This window comes from Thunnus maccoyii, chromosome 19 (assembly GCF_910596095.1).
Source record: "Thunnus maccoyii chromosome 19, fThuMac1.1, whole genome shotgun sequence".
Classification (NCBI taxonomy): domain Eukaryota; kingdom Metazoa; phylum Chordata; class Actinopteri; order Scombriformes; family Scombridae; genus Thunnus; species Thunnus maccoyii.
The window spans coordinates 10,525,569-10,543,044 of NC_056551.1; positions in this window are offsets into that span (position 1 = coordinate 10,525,569).

Sequence of the window (17,476 nt, forward strand, 5' to 3'; positions counted from 1 at the left end):
CTTTGTTTTATGTATGTTCTGTTGTTGCTTCCATTGTTTTCTTTTGTCAAATTTACAGGTGAAATATTTTCTCATTTTAAATGCTGGTATGTTCTAAAGTTGTTCTGGCCTTGTTTTCAGTTTGTTGTTTGTTAAGATTTTTGATCTGAAATATCACGTTATCTAATTGCTTTTATGCACATTGTTTATAAAACAGAAGATCAAAAACAATTATAAGATTTAGCGTATGGCTACTTGCCAAACACTGTAAATCTATTAGCAAATAACAACACAGTATTGTTTTTCAAGCAGACAAGGGCATTTCAAACTGTTTACGTGATGCAAACAATTACGTTATAACATTTTAAAATTAAAACCAAAAGGAGAATAAAATCAGTTTAAGTAGAATAAACATGGAGTTATAACAAAAGAAGAATACAACAAATGAAATTAAAGGATAGATTCACAATTTTTCAAATTTGTCCTAAAATAATAATCAGGTGAAACAAATGAACATTGACATGTTTTTCTTGTTGTAATCATTCCTCCTGTTCATACTGGCCAGTAAGAGATCCCTTCATAATGCGTTTTCAATGTAAGTGATGGGGGACAAAATCCACAGTCAACCTTTAATGCAAAAATGTATTTAAAAGTTCATTTGAAGTTATTATGAGACTTTAGCCATCCAAATTAATCAAATCAAATCTTTCAAAGTTACTGACTTTTTAGCACCCAATTCCCTCTTTTTGTTACCATCCTTCACTGTTTGTAGAGACATTAAGGGGGATTTTTTTTTATTAAAAAGACTGTAAAATATCCACTTTATTTGACTAACCCAGACTGCTGAAGCTTCATATTATCTTCAATAAAGTAATATATATAAACTATATATAAACTTTTAAATACATTTTTGCCCAAAGTGAGGACTGTGGATTTTGTCGCCTATTTGGAGGGGATCTTCTAATGGTCAGTACGAACAGGAGGAATGATTACAGCGAGCAAAACCAGTTTCAGCATTCATATGGACAGCTGACTACTGTTTTAAGAGACTTGAAAAATTATGAAGCTATCCTTTAAAGTGCAGCATTATTCATGCTTATAACTGTATTTTATATAGTCTTATACATATTTCAGCAGCATTTTTTACCAAGACTATATGAGATCAATTCATTCTGAACTGGAACCCATCCAGCTACAGTGTGAATGAAGCCTGAAGTGTGTAACATGTACGCAATGTGAGCTATGCCATTAATGCTGTCTGCAGTCTACATAATCAGCTACATATGCATGTCTCAGAAAGATGCTTTTGTCCTGCGGTGAGCTACTCAACAATCCTACTGTGTTGTCTCCGCTGCTCTGCTCACGCACACACACACACGCAACTATACTCCTTTCTATACACACTGAATTATGCCGCAGACATGAATATTTCTCACTTGTCTCACTCAGCCGTCTGGCTTTCTCTGTTTTTCTCTCTCTCACACACACACTTGCAGACATACATCACACTGGATCTGGCAGAAAATGGGGTTCTTGTGAACAGAGTGGTATGACTCACTGCTGCCCCTCTACTTCACCCATTAGCTGTTGCTCCGAATCACAACAATTTACGACAGGCCAGAGCGACATAGTCTGAGCCCTCTTTTGCACAAGGACACACGGCTCCGTCGTTTAATTTATTTTTCACTTTTTCATGTCATTTTCTTCTTAGAACTATTTAATTGTTCTCTTTATTCTGTTTTACCTTTCTAATCCTGTTTAAACATGTTAGAGGACACCGACAGACTAAACATTAGAAGTACCACACTCTTCTACCTTTGTTTTTTTCCTCTGTTTCAGCTCATTATCTGCAAATCACATATATTTTCATGCAATTTATCTTCCAAAGCACAGTATAAGTCTTTAGATTGAATTCCTTTATGGCAGCAGCTGCTTTGAGTCTGTAGAGTGGAAAATGTTCTTGCAAGAGAATCGAAACTGTCTTGATATCTGTAATGAATGAGTGAATATTATATCAACTGTTTTGTTTTTTGTCAAAGATATATTATCATGATATTGTGGTTGAGTGCAACTTCCTTCTCGCATGCAATCTGGTGCTTTTTGGAAGCTTTTATATGTAAAACTTAAGAGTCAACTGCAGAAAAGCAGAAGACAGACAATAAGCAAACATGATAAACCTGAAAGGAATATTAATTTGATACTTTTAACATGATCAAGGTCATCAAGGTGACTCTCAAATCTTAGTTTCCAGAATATCCTATGTGCATATGAACACACCTACTGAGAGCATTTAAAAAGTCTGCATTACCAGAAGGCAAAAATGTACATTCACCCAAAAAAAGGGCAGCTAAATATTCACTGTGATGAATGACTTTTCTCAAGGCACTTTCAAAACTCTGCAAATTTCAAGCTGTACAGAAACAAAGGGAATGCACTGTAAAGCAGAACATAAGCTTAAAACCTTTAAAGCATGCATGGTCTTATAACTACTGATGTTCTATTACTGCACATTTGACAGATAAAAAATGGATTTCATCCAGACGCATTGCCTGTTGCAGAGATTCAACGCAAAAACCTTTAAGTCACTTGATACATAGATCAGCATTTCATGTGGCATAGTTGTTGCATTCCAGGGATCTGTGTGCTTCGTTGTATAGTCCACCCTTCACATTTTAAAACATAATTTAAAAATCAGCTGATCATGTGCCCTCAAACAATGGCTGAGTGAATTTGCTCCTGTGAATGCAGTTCTAATGAATTTCAAGAATGTGATGAGCAGAGGCGGTGTATGTACATTTTTTTCTTTCATATGCGTTGATTACGACAAAATGCAGCTCATTTAGAAGTAAGCGGAAGCTCAAGTGTTCATTATCTGATCCTTCATTCATTACTGTTCATAGTCTTTGTCACGCACATGCAACCAGAGCATGTAGGAGGTTATAATATACAAATGCATGAGGTAAAATCACGTTAACAATTCATTCAATTCAAACTAAGATGTGAAAGGATGAAAATGCAACCACATTTTTACACATGAGCTTGTTGAGGACTTCCAGTTTGTCTGCCAGTTGATGCTTTATGGAAGGACACGTCAATAGATACAAAAGAAAGGGAGAAATAAACAACACACTACAGGTGGGGTCATTTTCAAAGCAGGGTTGTTAGAAAAAGGAAATCATGTCAGGCGCTCACACACACTGACGCACATGTCTAACAGGAGGTAGGACAGTGTATCCAGATGGCAGAACAAAGCCTGAGGTCAGTTTTAATGAGCAGAGCTAATTACCACATGACTGTCCTATCTGTCCACTCCCAGTGGAACTGTTGGCCTTTAATAGGGTATACAACAGGAAGTAAGGGCAGGAAAACCCCATCCCCTACCACACACACATTGGGACACACATAAGTAGTCACTGTAAACAAATGTGTGTTATGTACCCAGCACACTTTTACAAATGTGAAATCCTGGATTTCAGATAGAAGTAGTTGGTTGGAAATGCTGTCTCCAGCTGATAAGTTTTGAAACAAGAACAATGTAAAAGGGTCTTAAACAGATAATTTCTTGACTATACATACATGATATCAGGGTAAAACACATTCAGCACAGAAAGATTCATGTGTGAGTAACTGATAATAAAATGCACACAAAACGTGTGGTGAGGAATTACTGTTGTAACTTTAGAGAAATTCATCCACAAAATTGTACAGCCACAGACTTCATGTTTCCTTTCTATCAGCTAGTATCTCTAGTCTCATTGTTTTGACATCTACAAGTGTTTGTCTATCTAGCAATTGAATCCCTGCAACAAATTTCAAGCCCTCACACAAACACACAAAGAAACACACACACACACACAAACAAACACACTCCTTGCTGCTTACTACTGTGTTTATCTGTGCTCAGACAGGCAGGAAGGAAAAGCCATTAGTCACTGAGGTGCCATCAAGCACAGTTTAATTGTCTCATTTATCTTCCCTCTGCTGCAGAACCACACGCTGCTGCTCGGATTCACCGGGCAGCCCTAAGGAGCAGAGCACTCTGCCAAATATAAGTATATAATAATTTATTGCAGTAAAGGGTCCTGTATCTTCTGAGTGTCTCTGATAGAAGTTGAGAAGTGGTCTGCAAGTTGCTGGCTATTCTGTAACATCAGTAGAGTTTCAAGTCCATAGATTATTAATGAACTTCCAGGATGTGCGGATGCAGCTAAAAATCTATAGTCAGGTCATCAGTTGACAGCACTGAAACCAGAGAGTGAAAGCCTTCACATGAGAATTTTGCTTTATGAATTTGTAATTAGGATCATGACATTGATTTTCACACCCAAACATTATGGCTTACATTCATTTTTGAAATAAGAAGGGCTGGATTCCTTTTTAAATCAGGGAATTTATCAGTGTTTATTTTTATTATGTAAAAAATATGTGTAAATTAGATTAACAAGACAGCTCTTCGGGCTAGGCACAGGGGTACTATGAGCTATGCTACTGTCAACGTGCTAACATGCTGACAGATAGCACCATCTTAGTTTTGCATGTTAGTATGCTAATACTCACTAATTAAGCAAAGTAGAGTTGAGGCTGATGGGAATGTCATGGGTTTTGCAGGTATTTGATCATAAACCAATTTTCATGGCAGTCCAATAGATTGAGACATTGTACTAAAAATCAAAAATGTCAACATGATAGTAATAGAGGAAAAGACCACCTCACTTAGAGGAAAAGTCAGGGGATCATCAAAATCAGTAGGCTTCATCCTCTGGAAACCCTGAATATCTGTACTAAATTTCATGACAATCCATCCAATATTTATTGAGATATTTTAGTCTGGACCAAAGTGGTCCACTAACCAGCTGACATTGCCATACCTCAAGCCATACTGTCACGAGCATGGCTTAAAAAAATCGAAATTATACTTTGTTTGCTTTAAATTTCTCAGTGCCCTCTTAGAACAAGAAACAGATGTCTGGATGTGTGGGTACATAAAATCTTTAAAAAAGATTTCATTAAAAAAAACTGTAAGACTTATATATTTATATAATTTGTGATACCATTGGCAGTTTCCTACTGAAAATACTGTAAATCTTGCCACAACTTTCTTAAAAAGTGAGTCGAGGATGAACAACTGTAAAATACTGTAAATGAAATCAGTGATTCAAATTCAACTTCCTCTCTCTTCTCAGCATTTGTGAAACTCTAATGTTGCTTATTCACAGTAGATTAATACTATTCCTATAAAACATAATACCTGAATTAAATGCTTAAATGACACACAATTAAAATAAATCCACATAAATCATTTAATTAAGTAAATAAAATAAAACTGCTACTTTTAGTCTTGTTAAATGTCTTCACAAAGATTATCTTGACCCCTCTGCTTCTGATGCTGAAATATCTTAACAGCTCACTCTGCATGAAGAGTATTTTGGGACCGGCTGTCATCCTCTTGTGATTCTTATTATAATTTCATAATTAAAATCAAGTGTTGTTCCATGATGTTGCAATTGTAATCTGCGAGGGAGGGTGGGAGAGATGTCGAGGGAACAAGGGAGTGGTTGGGAGTACAGGAGAATGAGAGCATCCCTCTCCAAACTCCCTCTCTCACTGACATACTCTCACTCTGTCTTTTAAACACTCTCAGCCACTCTTCTTCATCTCCTGTCTTTCATATCACTCCTCTCGAACTCTCCCTCTTTCCTCTCCTTGGGACTGCAGTCATTAATTTCAACATCATGGAACAACACTTGACCTGTTTTTAGCTTCCGGGGTAATAGTTCTGTCTCCAGTGATGTCTGCTTGGGAAGAAGAAAAAGAGAGTGGGATAGGAGGGGAGAGGCAATGACAGGGAAGAGGGATGGAAGGAATGAAAGGAGGGGAGAGGTCAGAGGAGAGGAAAGAAGGTGTGGTGTGTAGGGGAGGAGAGGAGACGGGTATTTAAATAAAAAGTTCAGCCAGAATGGAAATCTGAAAGCCAAGATTTGACAGCAGTCTGTAACTAGAGCCAACTTTTGTGCACTGGTGACATCTGCCATGATTTAATGCTGCAGACAATGAAAGGACTGGTTTGGTAATGTTAGCTTAAAACTAAGATGCCCTGCTGTTTTAGGAATTCACAAAAAAGAAAAGTATATGTTTTGGATGTGTTGGATTTTGTGGACACCAGCATCCATGACTATATTCAACAAAGCACTGAAGTCAATTTGTAAACTGTTTGATTAAGGCAGGGTTTTGTCTGTGATTAAATAAAACTGTAAAACTATTGCCACTGAAAATTTAAACTTCACCAAATTTGTTTTAGGGTTGAGGTTAGGGCTTGTTTCTTTTGTTAAATGTATTATCTTAGGCAAACATTAAATATAGATACACAGTATCACACAGTGAGAAGCCTCACTTACTTTCTGTTCTGCAGAAAAAAAACATGTTCGTGTTCAGCAAAGTATTGAAAAAGTATTTTTTTTGTGGCTAGATGAAAACTCAGTTATCATATTGACACCAGTATCAAATATTTTTGATAGAAACATAACCCTGACTGTCTAGCTGTCAACAAGTTCACTGGGTTAAATTGCCATTGTCATAAATCAGGCACACTTACTGAATGCAAACACACACTAAGCAAGCTGTCCAACCAGGGCACCATGTAGACACATTCTTACCCTAAATCTGTGCTGTTTGCTTGGTGCTGCAGAGTTCTGTGAAAAGTATGTTTATCCTGAGCTGTTAGGAAAGCTGGCTTCTCAACACGCTCAGATATAGACACAACAATAGCAGGCCTGTTTCTTTTACAGCTTTAGCTGTGCTCACACAGTTTGAATTAAGAGGTCAGGCCACCTTACTAATAGTCCGCCTTTCACTCCTGACTATAACTCACACGTAGTGAATGTAACTGCTCATTCAAGTAAGTAAACAAGCAAAGTGTTGGTAAAGTGAATGAAAAATAGACATGATTGCATGATTTCAGATATAATGTATCTGAATTCAGGTGCAGAAGTAGTGACAGTATGCATCATTTTGAGTATACAGCACTGTCATCTTTAAAAACCTTTCCTTGCAGAAGACATACAGAATCGATATTTTCTATACATTCAGACCTTGTCATTGCCCGTAAGGATACACCAAGCTCAGCACGGCAGAGTGCGGGGAGTGACAATAATAACTTTCCCCAGGGGACCCTGAACCTATAGGTGAATGTTTAAGTTTCAGGTGAGCAGTGCAGCAGCTAGCATTAGCAGAGCTAGAGTGAGCTTTAAATAAACCATCCTGTTGGCAAAGGTTGCATTGAAGATATGTTGTAGGTATGTCATGTGTGACTGTAGCACTGACTGCTTGAAATAGCGTGTAGAGTTTCAGTTGTTGTTGAGACTGTCAGAGGTGTTGATCCAACTTGATGGTTACTTTTAGGCTATAGCTTGTAATGTTATGTGAAGCAAATACCAGCATCCCGTAACCTGAATACATGTGGTGGAGTGTAAGAGCTGCTGTTTGTTAAGTAATATGGGAAAAACCCATAAGTATTGGATTGGGGTTAATTGCTTTAAGATTCCTAAATGTGGCTTCATAGCCAAAAGTGGTTCTCTCCTGAATATGTTTAAGAAAAAACCAACCTTTTCTCAGTTCTAGTCAGGCCTTGCACTAATATTGTTGTCTTAATTCAATGCTACAACCTTGCATCTTCCGTGCTGTGTCTTTTCCTCAGAACCTGTCCCAGTGGGAGTGTAGGAGGAGATGTTTGTCTTTCCGCAATTAGAGAAGATAACTGTAGTTGGAACAACACACATACATCAATGCAAAAGCAGAAATCATCATTTTTCTTCAAAACTGAAGAATGGGTTTGGTGTTTGGCTGCCACAGATCGAATGAGTAGGAGTTGGACTGCGAGTTCCAGCAAACTTTCCAGTGTTTTATCCTCCTCCTGGGGTTTAGATGGTTTCAGGATTTGAAGACGAAATAAAGTTTTAAAAGGCTGCCCACAGTAGTGTCTTCCTGAATGTGATAAACAGGGTGATCTTCCAGTACAATGAAGATGTGTAATATTCCCAGCATGGCCCAAAATATTATCAAGTGTTTCCTGGCAACCGCAAGTTTCAGTGCCATTAAAGCACAATGCTGAGGCGAATGTGTGATGGGCTTAAGGCATAATTCATGGGAAACATTTTAAAGGAGGAAGCATTTCCCCTGCAGCAAGAATGGGAGCTGGTTAGTGGGACATATCTGATATGGATAATACAGGCCTCTTTAAAAAATAAAACCACTCAAACCATCTTGGTTCCCAGAATTGGGGCCACCCTAAAAATTATGTAACTTCCTGTATCTAACAGTCTAACTCTCCTGTAAATATTGTCCAACAGTTGCTCTTTACCAAGAGTTGGCTATTTATAGGCAGTTTGTTAAAGCAAAGGGCATGGGCAGTATTGCTTGCAGCATAAACAGACAATGGGTATCCATGGCAAAGTCAATTTGGATAATGCAGTGAGCTTTAAAAGAGCAAAATATCATGTCATATCAGCCACAACACAATGAGATTAGCTGAAAGGTCCAGTAAATGTGACCTGACCCTCACATCTGAAGAGTAGTGATATTTCGTGGTCTGGTTGGAAGGTATTATAGCAGAGAAGAGGACAGTGTTCAATTAGATTAAACAGAATAAGAATGTTATTTTTTACAGACAATGTGACGTTGCTGTAACCTGTGACTAGTAGACAGCAATTTGACCTTTATGCCTTTATTTAATGTGGTGTAATTTATAACATTAACAATGGTTTCCCAGTAAGCCATGACAGTGTGACAGTGAGCCAGCACCAGGGGCCACATGTATAAACAATTCGTATGCACAAAAATCATGCATACGCCATTTCCCACACATAAACTGGTATTTATAAATACAGAATGTGTGGTCAGAATGTGCTCACCCCTGCATTCTTCAGACCAGGCATACACATGTTTTTCTAAAGCGATCTGAGGGTGATGTGATGAGGCAGAGATGACATATAAGCCAAAAGATGGAATATTTTAGTAAAACATTGTTTGTTTAGGTTGGCAACCAGCTGCACTGATTGTGTGGATTTTTTTTAGATTTTTTTGCTTTTACACAGAGATCTGATCTTTAATTTTATTATTTATACCCATACTTTTCCTACTGTGATGTCAAAATATCTTTGCTTAAAAAAAGATACTATAGATAAACATCTGATGGTTTTTTCACCACAGTTTGTTTTCTTGAGGATAAATAAAATCATCTGAGTGACTGATCAGGACAGGTGATTCAAATCAATGAGCTCACAGAGCAATCAATATGATTACAGAAATAGAGTTAGTAGAGATCCTTCCATCATCCATCCATACGGTCACATTTTATGAATCAGCTTAAATGTATTTATTTATTTTACATTAAAAATATACCAAGTTATACTACATGTACACAGACATATACACATACACACACAACAGAAGTGCCGATTTAGTATACATATACACACACATATTGAATATCTACGTATAATAAAGAAGGAAAAGAAAAGTGCCTGGAACGTTGATTCATAAAATTAAAAATAAAACGCTTGCATCAGAGTCATAAGTGTACAGCTCTCGCCTCCGTCTTCTTCTCCTCAGTATTTTAATCATTCAGTGGATTCAAACTGGTAATCTTCCACCCACAAGCCCAAGTCCTCAACTTACCATGCTCCCTCTTAGGTTGCATTAGGAAATTCTTTTGTGTCTTTTGAAAATCTTGTGAACATCCCATCCCCACTTATTGTATTGAAACCCTGTAGACTCATTGCCTGTCATTTTAACCATTGTTTCAGTAAAAACATGCTCACGCTCTTTGGTCCCTTTCAGTTACGATAATATTTTACTCACCAGCTTGATTGTAGGGATACAAGCATGTGGCAACACAGGAAGATCAAATATTTGGAAGTAAAAACAATAAAATACTAAAATTATAGCCAACACTTTAAAGGTCTATTCCCTTTAGCTTTGTAAAGTACTTGAAGGAAGTTTTGCAATGCAGGCAAAAATTTTGGACAGTGTTGGTACTTAGTTACTTACTTGCTAACTTGCTTACTTACTAGTTACTTACTTACTTACTTGCTAATTTGCTTATTTAGTTACTTACTCACTTGCTAACTTGCTTACTTACTAGTTACTTACTTACTTGCTACTTTGCTTACTTAGTTAATTACTCACTTGCTAACTTGCTTACTTACTAGTTACTTACTTACTTACTTGCTAATTTGCTTATTTAGTTACTTACTCACTTGCTAATTTGCTTACTTACTAGTTACTTACTTACTTGCTACTTTGCTTACTTAGTTACTTACTCACTTGCTAACTTGCTTCCTTACTAGTTACTTACTTACTTACTTGCTAGCTTGCTTACTTAGTTACTTACTTGCCAAATTGCTTACTTACTAGTTACTTACTTACCTGCTTACTTACTAGTTACTTATTTACTTGCTTACTTAACACTTACTTACTTGCTAACTTGCTTACTTACTAGTTACTTACTTACTTACTTGCTAATTTGCTTATTTAGTTACTTACTCACTTGCTAATTTGCTTACTTACTAGTTACTTACTTACTTGCTACTTTGCTTACTTAGTTACTTACTCACTTGCTAACTTGCTTCCTTACTAGTTACTTACTTACTTACTTGCTAGCTTGCTTACTTAGTTACTTACTTTCCAAATTGCTTACTTACTAGTTACTTACTTACCTGCTTACTTACTAGTTACTTATTTACTTGCTTACTTAATAGTTACTTACTTGCTAACTTGCTTACTTACTAGTTACTTACTTAGTTAGGCCACTTACTTGCTAAATTGCTTTCTAGTTACTTAGTTCAAATATGTTTTGAGTTTCAGACGCTCGCTACCTGGCTCAAAAGCTCGTAGTGTATTGTAGCTTTACAACAGATAAACTCCAACAGTTATCTCAAAATGTCCATAAAAGCCTTTCAAAGTATATGCAGCATCAGTATACTCCGATCATATATTTGCCAAAATATGGCTAAATGCACAACTTTCATTTGACACTAGTTCAATTAGCTGTTAGCTGAGCAACTAAACAAATCCTCAAATCTGCTAATATTTGATATATTTGGAAGAAGTGTGCGTAAAAATGATGCATTAATGTTTGTTTGATCCACCACTGTCCACCCACATTGTGTCTGTAGATAACAGCTAGCAGATTAGTGCAGCTAGCAGGCCATTGTTAGCAGATTCACGCATGACTGTGGGTTGTTTTTTCCACAATGATGCTTGTTTGCTTCATGCAATAATTTTTGGTAATGTGGTAAAGAAACCAATGAGGGAAATTGCAGGTCTACTGGTTTCTACTGGAGTGAATATATTCAGAACAGATTCAGCTAAATGTTATTGATCCAATGCTGTTTTTCAACATGTAGTGTTCTACTGGATTTATCTGTATGAATGTCAATGTTTCATATGTGCAGACCTTCAATTTTTCTAGTTAAGCTAGGTTTGGCACAGTTACTGTTTTATTTTGAAACGGACAAAAGGTAAGTAATGTTCATACTGTAAGTTACCGACAAATAAGTGAGAAAATGTAAGCTACAAGTGATGAAAAATAGCAACAGAACTGTAAATTACACAAGTAATCCAGTTGAAAAGAGGCAAGACTGTCAACACAAATATGATTTAGGTTCCTCCATGAGGCTTCACAAGGATTAAGTGAAAGTTTGTTAACAATCTACATCTCAGAGTTTGTCTTTCTGACGTGTATAAAAAAAAAAAAAAAATCATCTTGACTTGCTTATTGCATATTTTTACAGTTTAGCATAACATGAGAACAGGAAGCCAGCAGTCAAAGAAGATGAAGAAGATAATGTTACAACACAGTAGATTAGATGAGTGAGTAGTGTTGTACTGGGGCAGATTGGGATAAAACCTCAAGCTCTGAGTTTCATTTAGAGCCTCCAGCCAGTACAGAGCAGGGGCAACGGACATGTTTCAGTTGTGTGTTGTGTAACTCTAGTCTTGTTCAACTCTAGTCAATTGGGCAATTGACTCATGGCTATACACTCATACACACACACGCTCACACAGAGGAAATTCAATCACTTAAATGTGACCGTGTCACATTAACAAGGACACTCCGCTTCCTCTCTTTCCTCCCCCATTCATCTCCTGTCTTCCCCTCCTTCCTCCTCCTCCCCTTTGTACTCTCCATCACTGGTCAGCTGCCCTTCAAGTTGTTTTCTGAGAAAATGAACAGAAAAATATAGGAGGCACAGGTCAACATGAGTTCAACATGTACTAAATGTGTGTGTACGCTTCTGCTCATGTGTGCACACATGTGTTTGTGTGTTTGTACCTGTCTTCACCAGTCATATTTACCCCGCTCGTTGTCTTAGTAACCACAGTTTCTGGCTCTGTCACACTTTCTCAAACAAAAGCATGAGAGACTGATGACGTCAACGTGTGTGTCTGTTTGGACGCACCTCTGCCACATAAGATGACTGAGAGTGTGGTGTCAGATCGTGCAGACGTGTGTGTGCGTGTATTTGACTGTTTGGGTGCATACCTGTATAGCAAAATATACAAATTTTTATATCCAGAATCACAAGTTAAATGTATGTTGGAACAGTTGTTTGTGCACAGATGTGAAAATGGTTTTAAAGCAAGCCTGTTTCCTGCCTTTAATCCCTGTGTCTTTTTTGCTTAGACTGCCACATGTCAGACAAACAGACACACAAACACAAGTTCTGTTTTTTCCTTGTCTGCTTTTGTCCTGTAGATAATCCTCCACACAGTCTTCATTCATAGTCATCCATTCACAAACACACTGAGAGGAACTGAGCCACTGATAGAAAAAATAATGTGAAAACAACTTTCAAAACAAAAAGAAACAATGAAACATGGGGTTAATAGTAGGTCATTAGTAGCTGACACCTTTTTCTTTCTTCTTTCTTCACATTTGCACACAGACATATTCCACCATAAACATGGGGGAATACATGCATGTATAATAGAGTACATGCATGAGAATACTCACTTCCAGAATGCGAATTATACTCTTGACATCAACAACTCATTGTGTTCTCTTAAGTTTTATCTTACTTTTGGATTATGTTTTGTGTATCTGTCTTGTCTGAAAATGTAATGATTTTTTCCTTAATTTAATGTAAATGTTACTTTGTTTCCACTGATGAAAAATAAAAATGATGATATTTTAGCTTTTGCCTGTATTGGACATACAATTATTAGGCTACAGGAACTGGACTATAGGACCAAGACTCAAAAGTATTAACTGTTTCACAAAACAGGATTTGCAGATAGTTATGAGAGAGAAGATGGCACAAATATGTCTTTTGAATAAACTTTTAACTTATTATTATGCCCTTGCAACCAAGCTAACGGTTAGTTAGCAAGCTTGCTAGCTTATGGAGCTTTTTATGATATTTTGTGGGATTTTATACCTTTATTAGATAGTGACACTTTGAGAGATGAGAGGAGTGCACCAGCCAAGCCTCCAGAAACAGTTCCTCGCTACATAGTGGCCAAACTGTGTAATTACAACTTCTGGGTCCATCACATGATGCACAGAGGCCCAAATAGAATTTTTCCAATTGTGAGTGGCTGTAAAATGCTGAATACATTTTTTCTGAGCGTCATAACCCCTGCAAAATGATTTGTTTTGTTATCAGAATTTGACCCATCCGGTCCAATAACATTTGGAAAATCTAAAAAAGCAGCATGATTAAATTATTTTGTGCCCATTCAAGTGAGTGAGGAGCCAACCAGAAGCCAGTCGGCTCGGCCAGCTGAGGGTTTTGGTTAGTTCACTAGAAATACTAGTGAATACTATTCACTAATATTGCTTCATAGGTCACTGAGCAACTTTCATGGGAAAGAATCCATGGTGCTAGCTTACATAGTTGTTTTTTTTATTATTTATCCCCCTTCAATAACTCTTTATTGAGTGAATGATGTACAATCCAACAAAATGCCAGGCGAGAGCTAACAGCACTGTGCAGAGAAAATAGAAAGAGTTCACAGAACTATTGTGACTGACTAGCGCTAGTGTCTTCCCAATTGGCTAGTGTGTTAGCGGCTTACTCACAAGCCACAGTAGTCCACCAACTAACCCTGCAAGTAGTTACTATGTCACCAATCTTCTAGATTCGCTGATGAATTTTGCTGCACAAGTGTCTGGTGTGGTGCAATAAACAACTTGAACAATAACAGTAAGTGAAAAAAAACTCATGTCATCTGTTTCATGTCATCATATCATCCAAATAGACAACTGCTTGTACCTTCACCGTTCTCTTTGGCATTCCTGCTGTCTGCAAACCCTTCAGCACCAGCCTGTGGACATAACCCAGACTGACAAATATAAAAACAAGCAGTCTGGACTCATGCCTAATCTGTGAGACAGTATTTATGACAGGAAGGTACTTTAAAAAACCTCGGTAAGGAAACTTCCTCCAGGCTACGATCATGAACTTCTCTCCTGTTCTCATTAACTAAAACGATATTTGTATTAGCTGCATATATTTTGAAAACCCAGTTTGAACATTGTAGGCGTAACAGGAATGTTTGGCTGCACACATGCCCCTGGGTTACAGATGTTTGAGTAAAATATGAATAGCTTTGAATATGATCTCACAGTTTCATCCTGTGCTGATTTGACTATTCAAAACACAGAGAAAACATTTGAATGAGGAATACTTGTTTTTTTTGTGTGTGTGTCTGTATGCGAGAGAGAGAAAGAGACAGAGGGGGAAAAAGATGATTTTCACTGTAATGTTACTTTTACTTTGGGTTTCTTAGCCACAACATGGGTTGAACATGTCATACCACTGTAAAAACAATCCTTTCATGAAAAGCAAAGACCTGCTTTATGTAATGTAGCACTTCACTGTTAGTAGTGTTCTTACGTTTTTCTCATCGGTTACACTGAACGTAAGAAGCCTTGATGTCTGTCCCTTACACTGTAGGAGCTTTGTAAAAAAGGCCAGCACCACTTGGACTAGAATGCAGAGGTCAACATTTACGTCAGAGGAATAATTCAGCATTTGGGGTTTCGTTTTCTTGCCCAGAGTTAGATGAGAAGAGCGATACCACTCTCATATCTAAAAGTGGTGTCAATGTTCTCATCTAACTCTCAGCAATGACGCATATTAGCATGTTTCCCAAAATATCAAGTTATTTCTTGATGTTTTAACACAATAGCACCACATCTTTCATAAATATGCTTCTGGTGCTTGACTAGCTAGATGCACTATTATTTAGTGCTCAAAGGATTCAGATGTATATTTTTTTGTTCAAAATTTCTATGATGTCAGGATCAAATTTGTTAAATACGATTGTCTGAGATTTGAAGGTCACAAGGAAAACTGGGATGTCCACACTTTTGTCTGAAGCTTTAGCCTACATCTTTGACCTCTTTAATCAAAACAGTTTAGTGCAGTAGTTGTACTGGCTACTGTACTGTTCTGACTTGCCAAGTTGTAATTGTAAATTAGTTTTAAATCAAGGTTATTAAAGGTTTAAATTTCAAAACAGATTTTTTGCCAAAACTGAAACTAATTAATTTTAAGTCATAGATTGTCAATTAGTATGATGATTGCACTCGAGGGCAGAGAGGAAGTAAACTACACAATGACCGAATAAGGAGCACTAAGGGCAATAAGGCAAGTGTGTGTCTGGAGCCTTAAGCTCAGTAGGTTAGCATGTGAGGACCAGATGTGTGTGTGTGTGTGTGTGTGTGTGTGTGTGTGTGTGTGTGTGTGTGTGTGTGCATGCGCGCGGTTTGGAAGTGGATCCATTGAAATGGGGATAAGCAGCTGGTGACCCGTTAGCTTTATTACTCATTAACCCGCACAGTCTCCACAAACAGCTCTGGACAAACATGACATCGACCCCAAAACTCCAGCGTTTCAGCGTTAGGAATCGAAACATTCATCACATGAAACAGCACCTACTAGCATCACTCAGTCCTTAAAAGGAAGCTCTCCAGGTATCTTTCAATTCTTGAAAATTCCCTCAGTGATTGCAGAAAAGCAAATAATACCTTATGGTCTCCTAAAATATAAAGTTTAGAATACAAACTACACACCTATATTGACAATATAAAAGTGAACCTTCATCCAGAGTTGAAAGATTTTCCAGCAGGCTACAGACTATTTTAAACCGAGTCTTTAAAACCTACTGTGGGTCTAGTGGTGACAATTTAAAGTTGTATGAGACTTACCTTTAAATCTTTGATATTATTCAGGGTTGCAGCAGATTTCAGGCTGTTGATGTTCATCAAATGATGCACCCAAATCTCTTTCCCAAACACATTTAACATTCCAACCACATCTGTTCATTAAGCATCTTTAAAAAGTTTGCTTAAAGAATATAAAAAACATTTTCTCACACACAGTATCAAGCCAGTCAATCTGAGTAGCTTGGACATTGTCTCTTGAAACACACATTACTGTTGAATTTTTAAAATGTAATTTTTGAGTAGTAATCAAAGTCTTACAAAAAATCCATTGTACTCTTATATATTGGTGTGGAGGCAGAAGTGTCAGAGGTGGATATTTTAAAAACATAAAAACAAAACTATCTGCATAGCTTTTGGTGCACAGACTCTTTTTTGTGTGTATAAGACACCTGTTGCAGGTTTTTCCATTCAGTTTTCTAACGATTCAAAACTGATAACATCAGTACATAACGGCACGACCAAAGAGGCGGTACTTAAAAAAGTGTTTTATTTATTTAGTTGCAGTGGAAAGGTTAACCGGTTTTTCAGCCATGAGCAGCATCAACGTGCCTGGGAGAGAAAATATGGATTTGCTCCAAACAGAGTTAACCACCCCCACCACACCACTCGCTTACTTCCGCTGCACAACTCGCCTCTCCGCCCACCCACTCTCTCTTTCTCTCCATCTATTTCTCTCTCTTCCTCACCTGTTTATTTTTCTCCCATCTGTGCCCTTACAACATCTCTACCTCTTAATTTATCTCTCATATATACAGTACATTCTCCTACTCTCTCTCTCTCTCTCTCTCTATCTGTCAGCACACAAACAAATGACACAAACTCATTCATGAAAACGTAGCGGCACTCAGTCAAAGCTTAACCACTGGATTATGGGATTAGAGAGTGGGACAGATTTAGTGTGTGTGTATACACATGCATCACACACACATACTCACACAAGTCTGTGTGTGTGTTGTTTTTTATGGTGTTATTGTGTTTAAACTTTATTTGTACTCTGTATATGCAGGTTTTCCATTATATTGCAGTCATGAAAACAGGACGACAGTTAATGAAGTTATTCTAACTAAGGTTCAGGAACAAGACAACGCCTCGCTCTCTCTCACTAATTCAATCACCTGTGCAAACCTATATATAGGCGTGTCTCCTGTTTGTCTCAGTCCTCACAACCCTCCCCCCCCGTACCCTGTTTTTTTCTGCTCTCCCCTTTTGGTGGTCAGCACGGTGGCTCAGTAGTTAGCACTGTTGCCTCACAGCAAGAAGATCCTG